The sequence below is a fragment of the Cupressus sempervirens genome, chromosome 5, assembly GCF_028749045.1.
Source record: "Cupressus sempervirens isolate cs-2001-9-10 chromosome 5, ASM2874904v1, whole genome shotgun sequence".
In the NCBI taxonomy this organism is placed as follows: Eukaryota; Viridiplantae; Streptophyta; class Pinopsida; order Cupressales; family Cupressaceae; genus Cupressus; species Cupressus sempervirens.
In genome coordinates this window covers 413,627,411-413,653,859 of record NC_143122.1, presented here as the reverse complement: position 1 = coordinate 413,653,859, position 26,449 = coordinate 413,627,411, and positions in this window count along the sequence as shown.

Sequence of the window (26,449 nt, the reverse complement as noted above, 5' to 3'; positions counted from 1 at the left end):
TGTCCTGAAAAAATTTTAGTTAATGCTTTGAATTCTTTAAATCTTGTAGGATTTCTTCTAATTCCTTGCATTTTAAAAGGTAAATCCATGTTTTCCTAGAAAAGTCATCTACAAAAAGGATATAATATCAGAATCCTCCAAGAGAAGGAATAGACATAGGTCCACATAAATTTGAATGAATTAATTCTAGTACATTATTTGTTTTCCTAGTACTGTCATGAAAAAGACTTATGGTGTTTTTACCTAGAGCACACACTTTGCAAATACTTGGGTGGTCTTTATTTAGTTTAGATAATCTAGTAATCATCTTCTCCATAGTTGATAAAGTTTTGAAATTTAGATATCCTAATCTTTTGTGTCATATCTCATTTGTATTTGTAGCTTGATGAACTAGGGCTTGAATAGAATGACTAGATTTATATGGTTGGAATTTTCAGGACAATTAGATTTATAGTGTCCAAATTTTTCACATTTGAATCACTTTATTTTAGATAGATCTTTCTCAGGCTCTCCATTCTTTTGATTTTCCTTTTTCTTTTTGAAATGCTTCTTCTTGCCCTTATAGGAGTTTGTATTAAGAATGTGAATTTTTTCATCTTCTACTTTTGGTTTCCCTCCTTTCCTTAGTTTTTTGGATTCCTCTTGAAGACAATCATTATTGAGTTTTTCAAAGTCTAGAAATTGATGTCTGGCACTTATTCCTTGTGCAAATGTCTCCCATGAATTTGGCAATCCATCTATAGCCATAAGTGTTAATTATATGTCACTAATGATGGTTCCTATGCTTGATAGTTCATCTCTAACGACAACAAATCTTAGGAAATAAGAATTTATCAATTCTCCTTTCTTTATCTAAATGTAATTCAATTTCCTTTTTAGTGTATGCAATTCAAGATAGGAGAAAGCTATTAAATATATATGAAGTCTGATAACTGAATTTTACAAAGCCCTAGGTTTGAAAACTTGGCTCTGATACCATGTAAAGTTTCTGCCAATTCCTTGTATCTAAATCAGACTTTTAATCCAATCCTAAATGTTGAGAATGGTCTTCTAAGATCTCCAAATATTGATGAAGTTAGAGCTTATTTTGATATAGATCCAATACTTAATATTTAACCTTTTTTGTGAGGAAGTATCTCAGATATAAATCGTAGGATATAAATACTTAGAGGAGAAGACTTTTGTAACTATGTGTCATTTAATTTGCATTTACAACCTACCTGTATATGTTTCCTAAAGGGTATGTCCCTCAAGGGACATAACCCTTCCTAAATTGTCACTAACTAATCTCTTCCTAAGTCGATTATCTGGAAGACAATAATTAATAATGACTAACTATGTGTTAGATTAGTCAAGCATCAAATAGTTGCATCATTAGAAATTGCCAACACCTATAGAAGAGATATATATATTATTTAATGCCAACATTAGAGATATATTACCATTAAGAGGCAGTGCAATCTATACTATCAGACCAACAAGTTATCTTGGTTAATATTCTTAACAAAGGTATAAGTAAGGAATCATAACTTGCGAAGTTATGTGGATATTGTAATGACATGTAAGTGATATGAGAGCTTATGAAAGGGTTATATGTATGAATATGTGAGCCTTATATGATGTGAATTCTCACATAAGATCAGAAGGAATGTGAAGTACAACAGTAAGAGATTTTTATATCTATCTCTATTTTGTGTAAATGAACTACATTGTATTATTTCATGTTATGGTAGTGGGCTCTTCTTGCATACAGTTGTAATTATACTACCAATTCCTAACGAGGTTGAGGCTTCTAATAAGGCCTAGTTCTCTAACAAGGACTAAGACACTATATGCAATTCATAGACTCTTAACAAGGTCAATATCCTTAACAGGATTCTTTTGTTTACTGAATCACTTTGTGGGTACCATCGCCACTAGGGTTTTCCCTTGGTTGGGGTTTCCCTAGTTAACAAAATATTATTTTATGAGTTCTCTTTGTGTATGGATTTATTTATTGTTCCACATTATTGGTTTACTTTCAAATGCATATTATAAAGTAATTAATAATATCCAATTGTGGGCAAAATTTTTTAGAATGTTGATTCCTTGCCTCCTCAGTATTATCTATTTCTAACAATTGGTATCTCAACTCAATTTCTTAAAAGAGGCTTAAAAAATTGAGTAAGAGCCCTATGAATATGGAATAGTTGAAGAGGAATCTTGAAGAATCTATTGAGCAAATTGATCTTCTTGCAGAAGAAAGAGACAACTTGAAAGAAAGTTATGAAGATGCAAAAGATTACATTGGTAAACTAAAAGATAATTTTGATTATATTAAATCCATAAAAGAACCTAGAGAGAAGACTAATGATAGTAATGAGGTAGCAACCCTTATGAAGGAAAATTAGGTTTTGATACATGAATTGAAGATTGTTGAACTGAAGTTGATTCTAAAGAAAGATGATGGCAAGTTTGATTTAGATCTAAAATCTGAGAATGTAGATCTAAGGTCCCATCTGACTCAAGTAGCATCTAAATTAGATTCTATCAAAATAGAGCATGCAAAATAAAAAAGGTATAATATATTCGTTGTGAAATGAGAGTTGACCTAGGCTAAGCAATAGTTAGAAAAGTTATATTCTAGTAGTGAGAAAATTGACGAACAACTATTATATTAGAGATCTTCTTATAATAAGATAGTTCTTGGATGTCTTAGTGGAGAAAAATCAGAAAAGAAAAGTGAAGTTAGGAAGGAACTAGATCAAGTTGTTGAAACCCCTAAACCTAAGAAGAATGATCATAATAGGATTGAACCAAGCAAGTCTATAGAAGTGTCTAAAGAAATCAAGAAATTAAATCAACATGAGAAATGTGATGAACCGAAACAAATAGAGCAATTTGAACCACCTAAGGAAGTTATACATAAATTCATAGGTATATGTTTTATATGCAACAGAATTGGTCATATGAAGAAAGATTGCACAGGTAAGTCTTTGAAACCTATTACTAATTTCAATTATTATAATTAACATGGTTTTGGACATAAAGTAGTTGATTGTAACAAAATCTAAGTTTGATAGTAATACTGGAAATAGTAGATTATTTAGGGATACTAAGCCTATAGGTAATGAGAAGGAGTTCCTCAACCAGATCCAATGATGGAGAAAGAACTAATGGAACAAAAAAGAACATAGTCTGTTATAAGTGTAACAAATTTGGACATGTTGCATGGTAGAAGTACAAAGTTGTGTTACCTTTTAGGATGACTTATTAGAATGATTGAATTTGATTATTTCTATCTAAAATTCAATTTTTTTTAAACATATAATCTAGATAAATTTATTCAAGCTAAGTTATATATGCTCTCACTCTTTTCTAGTTGGAAATGTCTATTAAATGCATATTTTATTCTAGTTTGTATCCAATTATTAAAAAATAATAGTATTTTAGAAAAGTGTGATTTCAACAACTCTTACTATTGTTTATTATATATTTTTAATAACATATAAACACCATCTTATAGAGCTCAAAGTCAAGAATATTCTCATGTAGAGTTTATGGTGTTTTAATTAGATATAGTATATTGAAATTAAAAAATTCCACAACCATGTATTTTAACACTCAAAAAGATGTCAGTTTTGAGAAAGATTTTTTTTTTAAAAATCATATCAAAAAAATCTAAAAATTATATGACATTCTAGAGGAGAGAGTCCTCTTCTACAATGTATAGGTTTTCTCCTAGTTAGAATAGATTTGTTTTCAAAAATGTGGTGGGAGATGAAAACTAGCAATTTTACGTGAGTTTAAATTTTAATCCTTATAAAAGAGAAAATATAGTTCTAAAGTTGACTTTCATTTTTTATTGCTCTAGATATATATCCTATCTATAACATAGTCTAAGATCAAAGGGGAATAAGTTTATTTACATATAGTTTTGTGGTGGAAACTAGACCCCTAATTTTCAATGTTTTTCAACACCTTAAAAATTATCTATAAAAAATAGGAAAATATATCACTTCTTATTCAAAATAATTATTAAAAATTAAAATGCTAAAATTCATCCGTTTCTACACTTTTCATTAGTTTACTTCATTTCCAAATTCAAAATAATAAGATAAATTATATGTCAAAGAAGGTGAATAGTTATACTTTTGTTAGTCTTTTCAATTACAAAAGGGTGACAAAGCTTTGTGCTTTTACCTTGTAAGGAATTGCAGAGCACCAGACAATCAAAATGGACCTAATTAAAGAAAGAATACATTAGCATGCTAGTTATGCAATAACTTTGGACACGTAGCAAGATATTTTAAAATGGATAGAGGGTATTTCATCAGGAATCCAATCTCAAGAAGGAACAATAATAGAAATGACAAATGAAATGATAATAGTAGCAACAATAGTCAGAAGGAGGCACTTAAAGAGCATGTTGAGGAATCTAAGGAAGTGTTTGTGAAGGAAAATGATTCAAAAAGTTCACATATAGTTTTAGATGAATATTTTGATTTACTTGGTGAGAGATTGAAATCAGCCATAGTGTGTAATTCATCTTGAATTAAACACTTTTATATCCAACATAGAGCATCAAAAAGATGGAACGGGAGTTAGAGGTGAAGCTAGATGTTGTGATGCTAATACAAGGTTGAGTAGTATGAAAGGAAGCTTTGTTTAAGAGTGCAAGTCATTTATAAATTGTATGAAGTGGTACAAATAAGAGTGATTCTACCAGTTATTAGAGTAATCATTTTATAGATTGAATAGTTGCACAATTAATGTGGTGATCATTATGGGAAGATATAGGTTGTGCAATCATGATTGTGGGTATCATTCTATTGTGTGAAGAGCTAAGAAGCTTTCAAGAGCAAATTTCTAGCTAGTTAAGGCAAGTTAAAGGTATTTGAAAGTGTGAAGTTTAGAAAGTACTCAATATAGATAACCGAGTATTTTATGAATTCTAAGTCAAATTTTTGAGCATTCAAGTTAGCATAATGGAGAATCCCATAGTATGTGATGTCAATGAGAGGCCAAGGTATAAATTTAAGAAGCATCCATTTGTATCCTTACCTAATGACCCCTTAGGAGTATTTTCTCAAATTCTACTGAACGTGCTACATGTTGAAGACATAAGATAATATGTTCATTGTAAATTTGAGAGCATAAGAGATAGTGACATGCACAAGGACTTGAGAATTGTATGGAATGGAGATTTATCCCTAAAGAAAGAGTATGCACACTTGGATTGACTAAATCTAGTTAAGTACATGTTTCATACAGAATATGACAACCATGAGTGGAGCCAAATTACCTTAAGTCAAGTTCATGTGGGTATGTTTTAGGTTGGAGACATTCCAGTAATGATAGAAAATGACCTAACTCACAAGGCTACTAATCTTAACAATGAAGGCTCTAATCGTGTCAATGAAAAGAATGTCAAGAAATAGGTTGTGACAAACCTTAAGACAAAATCAGATGGAAGAAACATGAAAGTTGACCTTATTGTAGCTATTGATGTCAAAATTATAAGTAAGATAATTGGATATAAGTTGAACCACAATTCTAGACTAAATTCATTGCCAACAGGATTCCTACATGGCACTTATTTTATGATAGTTGAAACGAAGAAGGTTAACATGTGTGACATGGTCAAGCACCAATTTCTAGATAACATAGTGAAACTAGAAAAGTAAAAAAAATACAATATTTAGATTTGAGTCACTGCTAATACCATTTCTCTTCCAAGCCACAAGAAAGTTTCCCAATATGCTTAAAGGAGAATGGGATAGTAATCAATGCACTATGAGGATGATTAATCAACATTATAGAGTCAGACTAGATGAAAGGATGATTGAAGATATCGCCAGAAAGATGAAGATATTTTGAGAAGGGATGAAATAAAGATTTTGAATCCTTCCATCAATGGTGGAGAAGTATAAAAATGATATATGCTTTATGGTGGAAATAGGTGTTCCATGTATGGAGGTTGTAGAGCCAAGAGTAAATTTTGTAGACCCAATGGGTTATGAGATGAGTGAAGAACTCATTGAAGGATATGTAAAAATATTACTTGAACTATACAAAGACACTAAATGTCCTAGACGAGGGAGATATGAGGAGAAGATGAAGGAAATCCACCTTGGACTCCACATTAAAGAAATTAAGAAGAATGTGTAGAAGAAAATTGAGACCATCCTCAAGGAAGGCATGGGAATAACCTTGCAAATGAAGGCTATTGGGAAATCAGAGGTATTTGTAGCTACACTTTTAGCTATGGAAAGACCATCTAAAGGAGTAATGGTAGCAAAGTCATCTTCACAAATACATGTTGTTCCTTATGTCATAGTTTCTGAAATGCAACCTATCTGAGTGAAAAGGTAGAAGGATGAAAAAGTATAGATAGTTAAGGTAAAATTTGTCACTCCTCAAAGCACAAGAAAGTAACAAAGAAAGGTCAGAAGAAATTGGACTGGGAAAGATATGAAAATCTCTGCAAGCTGTATCAGAATCAGAATAGTCAAAGGATGAAGATGATACATTGGACAAATCTATAGAGAAGGTTGTAGAAGAAGAAAGAAAATTAGCTGGTAAGAAAGCTTGGAAACCCAAGGTAGAGAATTTGGATATGCAAATCATTGACAAAGACAATTTCATTTAGTTAAATAAGTATTATAGCATCTAAAGTAACATGGATAGACTTCAATTAGAAAATATTGTAGTAAGGATTATGATTTTGAGGAATAAGATACTTGAGGATATACAAAAGAGTATCTCACATGACTTGTTTAATAGAGTGGTAATTAGAAGGAGAAGTGTTGCAGATGAAGATAAAAGAATTAGAGAAAATTTGATAAAGAATTTTTCTGATGTAAGTAGTTATGAAGTTATGCAGAGCACAACAGAAGGTATTGAGCCCTTGTTGAGAAATAAAAGAAGAATCATTTTTCTAATGAAAGGAAAATATGAAGAAGTAAACAAGGAGACACAAGAAGCCATAATTAAATACACAACTTCTATGTATAGAATTCCCAAACCAAGTGCAAAGTCATGGGAAACAATCCCTATGTTAGTTTAGTCTAGTACACCATCTGCACCAGTGGTAATAGAGGTTAAGGACACAAGAATTCCAAACTCACCTCCACAAATAGTGATTGATAATGAGTCCATCTAAGTTGACAATAACAAGATAATATTGGTTGATAACGATAATCCTTTTAAGCATCTTGTCAAAAACATTGTTGGCAATATCACAAAATATTCTAGCTCTGATGAGGAAGAGAATGTAGAAAGGGAAAAGGAAGAGAAAGATGAGGCATATAAAAGAAAAGAAGCAAAAAAGAAAGAAAAGAAAAAGAAAATAGAAGAAGAAAGAAAGAAAGAGGAAGAGAAGAATAAGTAGAAGAAGATAAGAGGAAAAGAGAAGAAGCAAAGAAAATGAAGGAAGAAGAGGAGGGTGTCAACCCACAATAGTGTGTTACACATTTTTGGAGGAAGAAATTCCTCGAAAATCACACAAGTAAAAATTTTACATTTCTTAGTTTCAATAGAATCAAATTAGTTTCTACTGAAACTAATTAAAATGCAAGTATCTATCAAAACTACATAGATTTTTTTGATCAAAACTATTTATGTTGTTTCGATCAAGACTATGAAACTTGACTGGGGTTTGTTAATGCCACCATCAAACTTTTCAGTTTTGATTAAAACTATGAAACCAGACCGAGGTTTGTTAACCTCATTGGGCTTCCTAGTTTCAATTGAAATTATTTATAATCTATTCAATCAAAACTAAGAAACAAAGGAACTATGCAAACAGTCATTGTGCAACCCTAGATGTCATTTTCAATAGTGGGCCAAAAGTTTTAGTTCGAAGAACATAGAACAAAGAGGCATTTGAATTTAGCAACCTTCAAATAATTTTCCCTTTCTAACCTATTTTATATATTTTTATTTTTATTTTATACATTTTTAGTTTCATGTTATATGTTGTAAGTTTCATTTTATATATGTTTTTTGTATGTATCTATACATATATATCTTGTATATGTGTATATATCATGTATATATGCATATATATGTACCATGTGTATACATTCATATATGTATATTTATATGCACATGTATATACATGTATATACATATACATAAATATACATACATACATACATACATACATATATATATATATATATATATATATATATATATATATATATATATATATAGACATATACATATTATGTACATATATATATGCATATGTATATGTATGTATAGAGATACATGCATGCATGTACATATATATATACACACACACATACATGTGTATGTATACATACATATTGTGGATATATACACATACATTTAAAATTTTAATGTACACACATGAACTTTTAATATATTAAAATTTAAGTTCAAATATACGTGTGTGTGTGTGTGTGTGTGTTTGCATGTTTAAATCTTCACTTTACCCCTAATAATTTAATTTCATTTAACTTTAACCCTAACATTAGTTCCAATGGGTTAGGTCATGATATGAACCCTAATATAAACTTCACCTTGACCTCCTCACTCTAATCTTTAATTTAATTAAACCTTGACTAAAACCTAATCTAAAAATTATAAAAATCATGCAATCCTAACCCTAAATGTCATGTAACACAATGCTAACCCTCATGTAAATTTAATCCTTTTCTTAACTCTAAATATTATTTATTTACCCTAGAATTGACCTTGATTCTAACCATAACCATAAAATCTAAACCCTAAACATAAGCCTTTAAACATAAAGTTGTATTGAATTTTAACGCAAAAGTTATCTGTAAACCTAACCATGATGTGAAGACTAACTTCAAACTTTTACGACACTATCCTCACTTCTTAACCTTAAAAAACCCTAATATAAATCATAACTAAATACTTTAATCTAGATTTACACTAACCCTAAACATTTAATCCCAAATATCCCTAAACATTATATTAGTCCCTAATGTTTTGATCCTAATTCCAACAATATAGCTCTAAATCCTTACCACAATCCTAACTCTAAGCCTAACCATGTAACTATAACCATAACATAAACCTTAACCATAGGTAATACTAAACCCTAATGGGCTAATTATATTAACTTACTCAACATTTATTACAAATTCCTAAACCTAATCATATTTCTAAGTTCATAACACTCACGTAAGTCACATTGGTATTAACACTAATAATTTAACTAGATGTAAGAACAATTATAACACTAACCCTAACTCTAACTATACTTGCTTACTCAACATAGAACACTATTCTGAACACACACTCCTTTAACCCTAGCCCTAAATATTTTACTAACCCTAACTTAATAAAATTTACCATGATTAAACCCTAATAATGGTGCTAAAATCAATCCTAATAAGCTAAACTAGGCAGCCCTAAAATTAACCCTAGAACCATAATGTAAACTATAATCATGATATAACATTAAACTTGAATGCCAATCCTAATCAAATTAATTTATGCACAATGACATAGGTGAAACAAGAAAAATATTTAATAATAATTTTATAACTCTAAACCTAACTATAACCCTAATAATAAGTCTCAACATAACCCTTTAATGTTTTAACTTTAAGCCTAGAACCCTAAAATTAACTCTAAACCTAACATTAGCTCCAAATCTTTACCACAATCCTACTTATTTCCCTAGTAGCCTTAGCCATGATCATGAAAATATACCTATTAAATTATATATTGAATCTATTTCTATATTTAACCTAGTTATGTGTCACGTAGTCCACCTGTGTGATCTAGACTCTATCTAGACTTAACTGATACAATTTTATGTAGTTGTCACACAGTGCAATGTAGACATGTATATGTTATGTTTGTTTCATGTTTATGAAATTCTATGTACATGTACATAACATATGTTTGTTTCATGTTTAAACACATTATTTAGTTTCATGTGTTTATGAAATTCTAGTTTCTTAGATGTCATCAACTACAATAAACTTCAAGTTTATTAAATTTCATAATTCAATTTAGGATGTATAGAACACATATGTAGTGTATTGTATATGTTATGTTCATTTCATGTTTACACATATTATATAGTTTAATTTCATGTCTACAAAATTCTAGTTTCTTAAATGTCATTGTACTCGATAAATTTCAAGTTTATTAAAAATGTCATATTTTAATTTAAATTTTAGGTTTACACATTGCATACATGCACACATACTACATACATTGACCTTCACATGTTAGATGAACAACCTCATATCTGTTGGAAATAATCAAGACTAGCTAAGTTACTGAGAGGGGAGGGGTAAATTAGTAACTTTACAAGCTTTAAATTAATTCAGCACTTAATCAGCATAATCCATTCACCATTAATTCATCTAATCTATTGCATGCATGAGAAACTGGAGGATAAACATTCATGACACATGAACACAGAATTTTGGTAACCCAAACACCTTCCAAATAGAAAGTAGAACTAGGGTGGGGATGATACCCACAAAACTTCACTACTATAGTATAAAGTTAGCCCGTTAAGGCTTACATTGACCACTTCTAATGATCTGCTCTGTCAAGAGAAATTTGGACTACTAGATCCACCTTGTTAGATGTTTTACAAACATACAATGAAGTATGCACTCTATTAAGAGATTTAGAGAAAGACTGTTAAGTATGTTAGGATGAAACAATAGATCTAGCTTACAACTTGATTTTTGATTAGATCTTGGAAGTACATATCACCTCTTCTAATTGATATAACGTTACTGCTCCTTGTAGACCTTGCTAAATACTCTGCTCTGCTATTGATTCACATTCACTCTTCTCAAAACATTACATATCCATCCATCCATATATGCAATCTTTCATACATACGTTACAAATGATACAATACATTACATATATATACCATTCCAATATTTACAAATACATGGTCGGCTAAAACACAAGTAAACAAAATATTATTGAGTCGACCAAATATTAGAAACTCGGGATCTGAAAGCTCACTTGGTGAAATTCTAATACTCAATGTCCACTGCATTACTTGGCATCATCATGCACTCAGTAGAAGTAGAGGCACAATCCATACTAACCACACAACGTAGCTTTGAACTCAGTAGATATAGTATTACTCAGTAGATACTAAATCCTTTGTTTACCTTGCTTTCACTTGGTAAACACTACACATCCATCACTTAGTAGACACTCGCTTCTCATCACATAAACTAATGACTTGGTAGACACTGTGAAGCTTGGTGACCACTATCTACTCAGTGATAACTATTGAACTACTCACTATCTATATTCACTTGGTAGCTTCTGGAATGCTCGGTATGAATTGCTAAACTGATAAACTTACTTGGCAACCATTGAATGCTCAGTATAAACTATAGATAGAGTGATGGGCTTAGTAACCATATAGAGTTGAATAAGTGTTGTCACTAATGACAAATATAACATAATGCCAACAATCTCCCCCTTTGGCATTAGCGACAAAAGCACTTATAAGCCAAGACTTATTTACACTAACTTACTGATTTTTGATTTTTCAAAATTTATCTTTATAAAGCTATTGTATATACATTTATATATATCTTACCCATACATAACTCATAATATATACATAGACTTTCATCCTTTCTATACATATATCAATATGTTCTCTCCCTCTTTGCCTCTACATATCTCCTACTCCCCCATTTTGACAATAATGCCAAAGACTTGTACAATATATTCAAATAGAGACATCAAAATGTGAGAGAAACTTCGAATGTACCTTGAGAATAAGAGCTAATGTCTTATCCTAGTTGTCTTGCAAAATTTTGCAGGTGGAGAGTGCCACTTGAACTTTTGCTAAAAGTTCAATCATATGGTCTGCAATAGAAAAATTGTTATCCTGGACCAATGTTTTTGAATATGCAATATATTTTTGCATTGTGTCCATGATTGGAAGGATCAAGTTTTATATATCTATCAATGTGGACCTGATCCTGGCTTCCTCTCTTAGCAATTATGCCTGCATATCTGACAAAAATCTGACCTTAATGTGATGTGTTCAGCTTGAACTAGAGTCAAGCAACAACCTTTGAGCATTGGCCTTCATATATATATCAATCATATTCAATTTCTACTTTATCTCCTTGGTATACTTGGTAACATCACAAAGTTTTCCAAAAAGAGATGTTACATTAGTGAAAGAATGTTCAAGATTACTCAAAATTAAGGATAGTTCAACCTGGTTTATGGCAATGTGCTCAAGCACTTTATTATCAAAATTTTTCTCTACCTTTTATATTAACTTCTCTTGATTAGATGTATGCTCATTGAACTTATTGACTACTTCTTCTAATTGTAACAAAAACTGTTGAGATGAGTCCACATCAACACCTATAGCCTCTGTTATTCTATTCTTTGCATTTTCAATTATTCTAAACTGTCTCTCTCTTTCTGCTCTTAACTATTTTTGCTTTGCTTTCTGTTCCAAAAGTTGATTGACCAGTCTCATTTCTTCAAGTGTAGCAATATCCAAATCCAACTTGGGAGTCACAATTTATTTTTCCAGATCAATATCATCATTAATTTCTTTACTAGTAAGAAAATTTTTTAGAGGTGCTCTTAGTTCTACTTTTGACATTACTACCTTGGACTTAGAAATAGAGACAATTGTAGAGATAGTTGGGCTTGCAGTGAAAACTTGAATAGGACCAAATGAAGAGATGCTTGTAGGTATGCTAAAAGAATCCAAAACTGATGTGCTATCCAAAATTGAAGTAATAATAGGTGGAGCACAAACTGGAGTACTTACAATAGAAGAACTTACTAGAACAAAATTTTTTGCTAACAAACTTGAAGTAGTCAAAACTATAGAACATGACGATGAACTTACTATACATGTTGACGATGAAGTTGAAACAACTGTAGAACTGAATGCTTCACATATTGCTAATGTAGTTGACTCATGAGCTGATGAAGAGGAGGGTTGCAACTCTATAGATGAAGTGGTAGACACTTCCATTATTGATACCTGGAGCTAAGAGGTAGCAAATAGTGACTGAACAGATGATCTGTCTATTGTAGTTGCAGTCACATTTTCTGAAGCCATCTTCAACCCAGATGATGTAGCAGTCTTTGTTGGAGAATGAGGAAGGGGGGCTATAACTTGTGCTTACATTGACCACTTCTGATGATCTTCCCTATCAAGAGAAATTTGGACTACTAGATCCACCTTGTTAGAGGTTTTACAAACATACAATGAAGTATGCACTCTATTAAGAGATTTAGAGAAAGATTGTTAAGTATGTTAGGATGAAATAGTAGATCTAGCTTACAACTTGATTTCTGATTAGATCCTTGAAGTATAGATCAGCTCTTCTAATTGATATAACTTTACTGCTCCTTGTAGATCTTGCTAAATACTCTGCTCTACTATTGATTCACATTCACTCTTCTCAAAACATTACATATCCTTCCATTCATATATTCATTCATTCATACATACGTTGCAAATGATACAATACATTACATATATATACCATTCCAATATTTACAAATACAAGGTCAGCTAAAACACAAGTAAACAAAATATTATTAAGCTGACCAAATATTAGAAACTCAAGTTCTAAAAGCTGACTTGGTGAAATTATAATACTCAACATCCACTGCATTACTTGGCATCATCATGCACTCAGTAGAAGTAGAGGCACAATCCATACTAATCACACAACGTAGCTTTGAACTCAGTAGATATATTATTACTCAGAAGATACTAAATCCTTTGTTTACCTTGCTTTCACTTGGTAAACACTACACATCCATCACTTAGTAGACACTCGCTTCTCATCACACAAACTAATGACTCGATAGACACTGTGAAGCTTGGTGACCACTATCTAATCAGTGATAACTGTTGAACTACTCACTATCTATATTCACTTGGTAGCTTCTAGAATGCTCGGTATGAATTTCTAAACTGATAAACTTACTTGGCAACCATTGAATGCTCAGTATAAACTATAGATAGAGTGATGGGCTTAGTAACCATATAGAGTTGAATAAGTGTTGTCACTAATGACAAATATAACATAATGCCAACAATCTCCCCCTTTGGCATTAGTGACAAAAGCACTTATAAGCCAAGACTTATCTACACTAACTTACTGATTTTTTATTTTTCCAAATTTATCTTTGTAAAGCTATTGTATATAAATTTATATATATCTTACCCATACATAAGTCATAATATATACATAGACTTTCATCCTTTCTATACATATATCAATATATTCTCTCCCTCTTTGTCTCTACATATCTCCTACTCCCCCATTTTGACAATAATGCCAAAGACTTGTACAACATATTCAAATAGAGACATCAAAATGTGAGAGAAACTTCGAATGTACCTTGAGAATAAGAGCTAACTTCTTATCCTAGTTGTCTTGCAAAATTTTGCAGGTGGAGAGTGCCACTTGAAGTTTTGCTAAAAGTTCAATCATATGGTCTGCAATAGAAAAATTGTTATCCTGGACCAATATTTTTGAATATGCACTATATTTCTGCATTGTGTCCATGATTGGAAGGATCAAGTTTTATATATCTATCAATGTGGACCTGATCCTGGCTTCCTCTCTTAGCAATTATGCCTGCATATCTGACAAAAATCTGACCTTAATGTGATGTGTTGAGCTTGAACTGGAGTCAAGCAACAACCTTTGAGAATTGGCCTTCATATATATATCAATCTTATTCAATTTCTACTTTATCTCCTTGGTATACTTGGTAACATCACAAAGTTTTCCAAAAAGAGATGTTACATTAGTGAAAGAATGTTCAAGATTACTCAAAATTAAGGATAGTTCAACCTGGTTTATGGCAATGTGCTCAAGCACTTTATTATCAAACTTTTTCTCTACCTTTTATATTAACTTCTCTTGATTAGATGTATGCTCATTGAACTTATTGACTGCTTCTTCTAATTGTAACAAAAACTGTTGAGATGAGTCCACATCAACACCTATAGCCTCTGTTATTCTATTCATTACATTTTCAATTATTCTGAACTCTCTATCTCTTTCTGCTCTTAACTGTTTTTGCTTTGCCTTCTATTCCAAAAGGTTATTGACCAGTCTCATTTCTTCAAGTGTAGCAATATCCAAATCCATCTTGGGAATCAAAATTTCTTTTTCTAGATCAATATCATCATTAATTTCTTTACTAGTAAGAAAAAGTTTTAGAGGTGCTCTTAGTTCTACTGTTGACATTGCTGCCTTGGGCTTAGAAATAGAGACAATTGTAGAGATAGTTGGGCTTGTAGTGCAAACTTGAATAGGACCAACTAAAGAGATGCTTGTAGGTATGCTAAAAGAATCCAAAACTGATGTGCTATCCAAAATTGAAGTAATAATAGGTGGAGCACAAACTGGAGTACTTACAATAGAAGAACTTACTGGAACAAAATTTTGTGCTAACATACTTGAAATATTCAAAACTATAGAACATGATGATGAACATACTATACATGTTGCAGATGAAGTTCAAACAACAGTAGAATTGAATGCTTCACATACTGGTAATGTAGTTGACTCATGAGTTGATGAAGAGGAGGGTTGCAACTCTATAGATGAAGTGGTAGACACTTCCATTATTGATACCTAGAGCTAGGAGGTAGCAAATAGTGACTGAACAGATGATGTGTCTATTGTAGTTAAAGTCACATTTTCTAAAGCCATCTCCAACCCAGATGATGTAGCAGTCTTTGATGGAGAATGAGGAAGGGGGGCTATAACTTGTGCTTCTATTCTCATTGGATCATTCCCTTCATCTCCTTACTTGTCTTCCTCATCAATTTCTTCCTCTTTCTCTTCATCATCATTCTTTAATGCCTGATAGTCCTTAACATCAAAATTGACACATGGAGTGTTATCTTCTTCATCATTTTCACTGTCATCATCATCATCCTTTATTTCTACTAGATCTTCACCGGGCTTGTGCAAATGATATATGTTTTTTCCATATGTTTGGAGCATCTCTAACCACATGCTCAATGTGTTTGATTAAAATCAAACATGTATGAAATCTAATCATCATTTTACCTTCATTATTTTTCATTATTGCCTTAACTTCTACATCTGTAAGATTAGATAGTAACTTTCTCAAAGATTCCTCATAAACATCGTTTGCTGTCTATACAGCTAATTCCCACCTTGGTTACAATCTTGTCCATAATTCATTTGAAATTTTATGGGCAATCTAATTAGGGGAATATTTCCATTTTCCCATGTTATTGAGTACTAGCTCCTCAATTTGCATCTTCTCAGCATTTGTTCTAGTTTCAAACTTTAATGCCTTGAAGTTCATGATGCCTGCACCTTCTTCCATTTTTTTTAACATTTCTTGAAAGGTGAGTGGGGGCTTACTAAAGACAACTTCGCTGCCATCTTTCTTCTTTGATCTCCTTGTAAATACAGTTGTGGAGGCTTTGTGTGGCTTGGTAATAATTACCTTGCCCTTCTTTTTAATAGCCTTTGCCTCCTTCTCAGATTCCTACTCTTCTTCTTCTTCAAATTCCTCAATATCTTCACCTTAACCCTTGGTAAGCACGAGAGGGGAACTTGTAGCTTTCAACTTGGCTACCTTCCTCTTGCCTTTGCTTATAGCCTGGGGTAGCTTGATTTCAAGCTCGATTCTAGCCTTTGCCTCATCATATATTCCAAAGAAAGGTAGCTTTGGATCTACTAGCTCATTCACCAGGGCTTCAATAATATATTTTGTTTCATCAATGCTAACCTCATATGGAAGAGGTTTTAACCATGCAATTCTAGGCCTGCTTGCCTGGATATATACTCTATCACAATCAACAATAAAACATACATCATCTTTATAATCTTCAACTAGCTTGGGAGGAATCCTAAGCCTATTGCTCATCTTCTCCTTGAAAACTTCAAAGTAATTATCCATAATACTATCAAAATTTTCACCCATTTCTATAATGAATTCATTGATCTAATACAAACTTGGAGTATCTTTCATCCATACTACTGATACAAAATTGGAGTATCTAATACAATAGTACCACCACATTATAACAATACAAAGTGGAGTCACTACAATGTCAAAATTACGTAAACAATTTTTTGTATCGACTGGTATTAAAAAAATTAACTTTTAATAAAGATAATTAAAGAGATTCTTTGCAAAGATATGTGAAGTCATAACCATTGTTCTAAGTTATTTGACAAAACAAATTGAAACAAAGGATAAGCTTAACTTAGTTTAAAAAATCAAATAGTGCATTGAAGAAAAACTAACCTTTTTCTAAAGGCTTCAATTTATTGCTTATTTTTATTATTAAAGACAATAACTAGTCTTCTTGTCAATATTAAAATCTAGTAAAAGAAGAGAAGAAAGTGACAAAATTCTTAATATGTGATACCAAGAAGAAATAGTGGAGAAGAAGTTAATATCATTCTAGTGAATGCCACATTAGTTGACACCACTACATCAATCGATGAGGTCCTTAAATCATATTTTTTTCATGTAATTCACATTCTAATATCCTCAATAAAAGATAAATATTATGCATATCATTTTTTTTTCTATCTTTTTTCTTGATAAAAATATTACTATAATTCTACAATAAAATTATAGCTAATCCTTAAAACATGTTTTTAATACTCATAGGTCTATTAGTGTGTTGTCCCATATACTTTGTTGAAGACATTCCTAGATTATTTATTAGAGAAGAGTAAAATTATTTGTTATGCATGTCATCTTAAAAGGTTTACATTGTCTTCATAAGACCATTCTTGAATTAACTTCTCCCATGCACACCCACAATAAGAATGATGTGACATATTAATTTGCATTGGATATAAAGGCATATTTTTGATAAGTTTAGGAATAGAAAATTAGAATGGAAAATGGTATTGGGGAATGGGAATGAAAAATGAGAAGTCATGTTTGGTTCACCTAAATTTTAATTTAGAAAGTTGAAAGAGTTGCAACAAAAATTGGGCATTGAATTCCCTAACTCGGACTTCCATGCTAGTAATTACAAGAAATGGATGTTGAGTTTCAATTTGAGCAAGGCAAAGGTGAGGCAGATAATGTGATTAGGAACTCATAACTCCACCATTGGTGGCATGGGACTCCCCTTGTTCATTTGCCCTTCAGTGTAATGACAAAGTTGCTCAGTGTATCACAAACTTTGTAGATGCATGACACTTGTTTACATCAAAGTCGACTATGTAATACATGTTTTCCATCATGTCATTCAAGGCTACCCTCTCTGCATTTTCATCTAGTAGCTCATCAAATTCTCTCCAAGACTCACATGGAATTCATCAATTTGCAAAATTGAATAGAGTATCACCACAAAGACCCACTGGGCATCTAGGAGTGGCTGATCCGATAGCTCAATGATAATTTCATTGCTCCCAAGTTAATATTTTTTTATATAACTTTGGGTGAAGTAATACAAAAGAGAGTGATTTGTAGGTGGAAACCCTCCTCATTCATATTCTCCATTCTAATAATATGTATTTTTGGGAATGGTCTTATGCTCATTTTGGGGCTAAAATGGGAATATGTATTCCTATTCCTCATTTCCATTCCACACACCAAAGGAAGAATACAACCAAATATTCTAATTTCCAATGACTATTCTAGTTGTATTCCAGCAAGCCAATGGGACCTAAAGCTTACATACAATCTCTTACCTTGCATTTAGCTATAAACTAGCATGGAAACAATAGAATTATATAGTAAGGGCCAAGCGTATTTGATGCCTTTACACAATGGGCCCAACCAACACTAGGTGGCAACATTTCACATTTTCAAAAGAAAAAGTGATGTCACTTGGAGTTTTCATGGAAACATGAAAAATCTAACATGTGTACAATAGAGTGGGGACCCACCAACCAATCGATGGACTTAAAAAGATTTTAAAATGGCCATAAAAAATGACAAATTAACTTAGGTAAATAAAATATTTGTTGTAGGGAGGTGGGAGGGGGCACAATTTACTAAAAATCAATGCTCATGGCCCCATTGATGAAAAAGGTAACATTGGGATATAGCACATAAAGGGTTCGTCCTTTATTTATTACAAAGAATGAACTTAGAAAAAATTTAGAGAGTTTAGAGAAGAGAAATTGAAACCCAAGGCATGAATTTTCATTAGAAAATTTCAAATGGCCCAAATTTTAAGACCCAATTTGGATCAAAACCACTAGGCATTAGACACACTTAGAGGAGATGTCAAATTTTACAAGAAATATGTCTCATATGAAGACATATCAATCATTATTATTTCTATAGTACTTCAAGAGGCATTAGATACACTCAAAGGAGATGTGGACATTCAAAGCAAAGGTGTCTCATGTGAAACACTAGAGGAGGCTATAGACACACTCAAAGAATCTATATAATTTTAGAGAGAATGTTTCTCATTATGCATGGGAGGTTGGATCAATCTTTTTATGAGGAGAGCTTTAGGTTTTGAGGTCAAAAGAGCCACGAATGCCACTAATTCAATATTTCTTGAGAGGGAAAAGAAGACTCCTTAATGTCTCCAAAGGATTGGGCTGAAACCCTTGCAACTTCCACTTTTGTTCAGAATAATGTACTAAGGGGAGAATATTGGAAATTAAATAGATCTAGCTAGTTTTAGGTTAGTTTTAGATTAATAAAACAAATTAGATGTTTAACTTATGGAAAGTTACATTCCTGTAAAGAGGGTTTGCTAGTTTTTAAAGAAAAATAGTGACATTATGTAGCCAATCACAATCAATTTATCATCACCCAAATATATCAAATGAATTGTACATATGTTTTTATCTATCAAACTTAGAATGTTTATGATTTTCTTTTTCTCTTTCATCTTTTCTATCCATAATTGTATTTTGTTTCCAATATTAAAATCATACAAAATGTGATGTGAATCATAATTTTCTTATTTTGTTCTTGAAAATTTTGAAGAAAATGCAAGACCTAAAATTTTAACAAAAGTAATTTTATTTATTCTTTGTTTCTAATGATATCACATGGCTAGAAGATGCAAGGATGACAAAAACTTATGCTAATCTAATTGTCAAAATTCTACAGCAATCCTTGTATAAGAATAATTAGTACAAGAATCTATCTTTTGTTTATGGGCATATGATATGTAATTGAAGAATTAATAACACTTAAATATAAAGATAGAGTCAAAATGTAGTGACATTATAAAATGGCATGGTTTAAAATTTTGTGTTTCCTACTTAAATTATAATAAGAGTAAATGCAAAAGTTTACTTAGAAGGAATTTTAAATGTGACCATTAAAACATCATTTATAGCTTCTTTTTTTTCAAATACTAGATTTATGTTAAATAATACTTTTTTTTTGAATAGTTTGACTTTAGAAATATGCTTTTTTTGGGAAAATCTAGTTCTACTATCTACATCTATGTGTTCGTAATGAGAAAACAAGGATTTTTCCCCCATTAACCAAGTACATAATAGTATAAGACTCGTATCAAGGAGAATTGACCTTTGTAGATTCATTCTATTAACAATTGTATTTTCTATCTATAATTGTATTATTTTACCAATATTAAAATTATATGTGATGTGATACATAATTTGGCTCTATTAATCAAGGAATATGAACCACATTGAATTGTAAATATTGTTCATCTATATTTTCTTTATCTTACATTTTTTCTAATGATGATTTTTTACTAAAAGAATCATGTATGTTGTCAACTTTAATAAATTTAATTCTTAAAAATTTAAACTAAATGATATATAAAATAATAATACAATAATACAAAATAACACAAATAAAAGAACAATATATCATTAAACAAATTTTTATGATATATTTAAATTCTTTAATTAACATTTAAAAACATCTTTTCTGGAAAAAGTCAACTGAATAAAATTTATATATATGTAAAACTGATAGAAAATCCATTATCAAACAATAACAATAGACGAAGTGGAGTCTATCCAAGCATAAGAAAATCTTCCCTTTATTATTTTATCCATAGAAAACAATCCAATGAAGTTATTCTAGTTATTCTTATAGTTTCAGTCTCATTTGGACATATAGAAAATAATTAGTCGATATTCTTATAGTTTCAGTCTCATTTGGACAGTGAGAAACAGGTTACACAAAAGAAAATCTATTAATAAAAAGCGTCATAGACTATGTAATCTAATGCTGCGAAAAATACAGCCAACTTGTTTTCGAAATGTCCGTGCAATATTTTAAACCAAAAAGAAGCCAAAAGAGCGCTCCTGGAATTTGTTTCCGCTATGGATAAAACGTTGAAAACATCAGATATTTACGAATAATCTCAGAAAAAGAACTCACATTTAGGCTAACGGACAATGAAATTGCTGGAAACCAAATGCATATTATATATCTGGTGGAGCAATTAAGGCTACGCGCTAAGGACATGAAATTTGATGTAGCGTATTGTTTGAAAAAGAGCATTACCAGCTAACACCCCGAAAAATGATTGATTTATTGCGGCCCTTCTCACATTAATGTCTACGCTGGAGGACACAAAAAAATCGGCGTTCACCCATGCCGACGGACTTATCAAAACCCATTTGCAATGATGACAATGGAATTGCATTGTAGACATCTATCGTCAACATTCTCTGATGTTTAGGCGCATCTATCTTCCACCATATGCCGACACGCAATCAGATCTCCTTTGCCAAAGTCCATTGTTATCTCAGGTCATTCTTTACAACTCTTTTGACTCATTAGACCAAGAAGCCCAAACACATTTTTTGTATTTTGCCCACGAAGTTTTTCCATCGTTTTGTCATTTCTCCACCTGATTTTAATCATAAACTCCACCGGTCTGCTACTCCGTTTCATTACAGCCCAGAGCAGAATACATTGTATTAGTTTTCTTTGATTTCAATGGAAAAGCACGCTGCATTAAAACTTGAGAGGGTGGAAGAGAGCGATGAAAGCGGGAGGTTCTATGAAGAAGCAGAATCCAGCGCAACAAAGAGGCTTCGCAAGGATATAAATGTGTGTCAAATCACGAGTAAGATGGATAATGAGGAGCTGAGTTGGGATGTTGAAGAGATAGACGAAGAGATGGTGTGGGATATTATGAAGATATTAGACGAAGATCAAATATCTCTAAGTCCATTCCGGACTGATGACACAGGAAACGGTAGTTATAATGGATCTGATGAAGCGGAGTCTACAGGAGAATATAAAGATTGTAGTTTTAATGATTGCCAATAATCATGGAAGGATTAACTCTAGGACAGTTCAATCCGACAGAAGCTACAATTTAACATTCCCTTTTAGCTCAGGAGGATTGTTAGAGAATATATTATCACGATAATCTTAGAATATCATATTAAAGACCTCAATATATATTTATCACACTAGATACATTATCCTTTGATAATATAAGTCTCAACAAGAAGTCTATATCATAGGTGAGATCCTTTTATATTAGACATTGCTTCACGAAATGTGTCAAAACAAACATGCCAACAATATCTAATTCTAACAATGATATGTATATCAATTGTTTTCTACCATAGTTATGACTTAGATACATTTGAAGCTATCTCAACATTCCGTCTTTATTGGGGAAGATTGACATATACCATACTATGTTCTTGAGTATAAGGAGATATCATCTCACTTTGATATCCCTAAAATGGCATATTAATATGAATTCATCAACACACATATGTAAATTAACATATGGAATTTACTTCAATACACTAAGAGGCTAGAATCCTCAATACTCTCTCTTAAGCAAAGAGAAATTGAAATAAGTTTAACTTACACAATAAGGTGTAATCATCATTATGTTTTAAACTAAGAGAGAGAAAGAAAGAAGAAAAACAAAAACCATAATGGAATTTTATGGTGTCCGATAATCGCCCAAAGACCCATGAAGGTTATCAATGTGTCTGGCATAATCTGACCCAAAGAACAAGGATAACCCTAGCTTCAAAATAGTGGGTTTTCATGGTGTCCGACAATCGCCCAAAGACCCATGAAGCTTATAATTGTGTCTAGAGAAATCCAGCCCAATGAACAAAGATAACACTAAATTCAACCATTGTTTGAAGATAGATCAAGTAAAATAAAGTCGTTAGTTTATAATAGGATTAGAACACATGAAAGGTCGTCATCTTTCACAAGAAAACTCATCACTTTTCACAATACAAGCTTGCCAAAAGAAATAATTTTATATTCATGAATATATAGTTTAATAAATGCATTTACAACAAAATCATATCAACCTTTGAAGTACACAATTTCAACTTTGCAAGAGGCTTGGTAAAAATATCAACACTTTTCTCATATGTACTAATATAACTCATCCTTCTGATAAATGCACTAGTATCACAAGGTCACATGACATTAAGTCATGGAGCATTTTCAACAAGAGTAGATTTATCACTGTATGCATATAATCATCAACCATATGATGTTAGTCAATAAGTGCATAAGAAACAATAATCATTAATCATGTCAAGTTTACCTCTGAAGTGATATGATCTACTCCCTCTGAATAAAAATTTGATGGAATCATGTTCTTAGTTGCTCCCTTTTAATCTAAAGCAATGTTAGATTTCTTCTTCATAATCTTAATCATAAATGATGTTCACTTCCAAAGCCTACACAATAATCTTGGTAGCAAATGTACCAACTTTCCTTTTCTGCAAGAACATCTATAGATATAAAGGAAAATATCAATGCAATTTAACTCTTATAGTACGTATAAGTGTATAACCGAGAAAGAGAGAGACTATAGTACGTAGATAATTGTAATACTCAAGAGTAAGAATTACTTATCTTTCTATGACAATCCATAAATGTCAAATTATTAAATCTCCTCTCTAAAGATGGTTTCAAGTAGGAATTTGAACATTATTTACTAAGTTTAACCCCCACAATGTGAAATTCTAACTTTTATATCATCGATCAATTTTACGTACTCTATAGGTCTAGTGTATGATTATGCAAGTTATTTAAGGATATTTTCATTTTCTTGTGATTTTCAAAAGGTGTGGCCCATTAAAATCATTTTGTTACTCATAAAAACTTTTGAACTTCCTTTGAATATCTTAATCTTTTCAACCTTTAGGTGATAAGTCAATACTTCCTCATTATGTACATTGAGGTAGGCCCATCAAAACCATGAAGTCACACCCATTCTCGTCTTCCTCTAATTTTAAATAATCTAAGCTCAAATGTTGTGTTATTCAACTTGATCATCATAAGACTAATGAATTCTAGATCACAATTTCTTTGGAGCTACTTCATAAGAATTAGTCTACACAATATGCCTAATGTACCATTCTTCTTTTCCTGCAAGAACATCCTTAGACATAAAAGAAAAGATCAAGGAAATTAACTCTTATAGTATGTTTAAACAAGAGAGATTTTGCAATAAGCAAGTAAATATAATACTCAAAGATAATAAATACTTATCTGCATTCTAATGTTCTTGATACAAGTTATTCTAATTAAGGTCCACATGCCTCAATTAGAAACATTTATCAACATATAAACATTTATCAAATAATGGGAATGAAACATTCGTTACTATTCCTTCCCACAATGTAAAATTCTCACTCATTCCAATAAGATTGTCGTGTGATAGCATCTATTTAGTGATACTTAGTTCTCATGAGTAGTAATTTTGTTCTATGCAATTCATATCTTGAGGAATGTATTTGAGGTTCTATTTCTCTAAATGATCCATCGTTGCTATTATTCTACATATCATCATCTCCTTTGGTGTGGGTAATCTAATGGAATTCATAACGCCATATTTTATGGTCAACTAATAATTGATAGATGCGAATCTGTTTCCTTGTGGATGTTCTTTACAAATATTCATAGTTAATTTCTCTTTATTGCTGCAAATGTAATCACACTGCCATGTTTTGGTATATTACAAGAGGCACCTGATCAAATGGCTCACAACCTACATGTGTACTCCCCATACACAAGTCCATCTATTAAGAATCTCAAATTCTTAGACCATTTCCAATAGAAAAAACTCTAATGGGCTTACCATTAACAAGGAAAAAATATTCTATAGATGTCACATAGGTTATACTCATTTTATGAAATTTTCCATTAACCCCAAATCTAACGATAACCTTATCAAGGAAGGACCATTTAAATCAATCATAAGCTTTGGATATTTCAAGTTTAAGTGCTATGGTAGCATTATAATTAGCATTTATATAGTGAATAAGTTCAAGGTTAGTAATAACAAAATCCATAATATTTCTCCCTCTACCAAAACTTTTCTAGTTCTTGGAAACTAGTTTAGTCAAGATAAGTTTTACTCTATTCGTGATGACTTTAGCAATTATTTTACAGATGGTGATATATAGGCTCATGAGTCTATAATAATTTGTAAAGGTGTGGTTTTTCATTTTATAGATAAGCGTTATGTAAGTCTAGTTAGTTATATCCACCATAATGCATTTTCTAGAGAACTAGCATACAACCTTAAAAAAATGTATTCCCCTATAATCTCCTAGTAATCTTCAAAAGGCATTATGAAACCCATTAGGACCCAAAGATTTGAATTTTTAGAAGGAGAAATTATAATCTTTAACTTCTTCTCTTTTGACCTAGGAAATCATGCTTTCTTTGTCTTCATCCATTAGAGATAGGGGATACACTCAAGGAGGTTGTTAGGTTCTTCCATTCCATAGTCATGAGCTTCATTCTAAATGAAGAAATTGCTAGTATCAATGTTGGTATCTTCCTCTTCCATGGTCACCACCCCATTAGAACAAACAAGAGAGCTTATACAATTTGTGCTTCTATGCTTCAAATTAATTTGCTGAAAAGAACCTAGTCTTTTTTACTCCTTCCTTTAGCCATTGAATGCAAGATGTATGTTTGGAAAAGGTCTCCTCCTGAACAGAGAGAATGATCCATTGGTTGTCTATAAGGGATTGTTTATGTATGTGTATGGCTTTGTCAACATGGTTTTTTTCTTGTAACAGACAAACCTCTGCCAACTTTTCCTCTATGACCCATTGTTTTATAAAAGATGTTTCCAAAGGACACCTAGTTCCACTTTCTTTGTTTATCCCTCACCTCCCTTAGCTTCATCTCAATGTTAATCATCAGGGAGGACTTAGAAGGCTTATCCCACCAAGAATAAATCAGGTCCCTAAGATTTTTATTAGAGAACCACATATTTTCAAATATAAAGGTGCTTTCAACCTTTTTACATACTTTTCACTCTAAGAGGAGAGTGTTATGGTTTGATCTAGTATGTGGTTTACCTTCCAGAAAAAAACCATCCATATCACTATAGTTAGAAGAGAGAGAATCCCTTTTAAGCCTAACCTAGATAAGGCTAGAAGATTGTATCCTATTAGATTATGTGAAATAGTCCCTCTTTAGATCAAGGTGAATAAGATGAGAATCAAGGAAAAACTCCGCTAGCTCCACCATG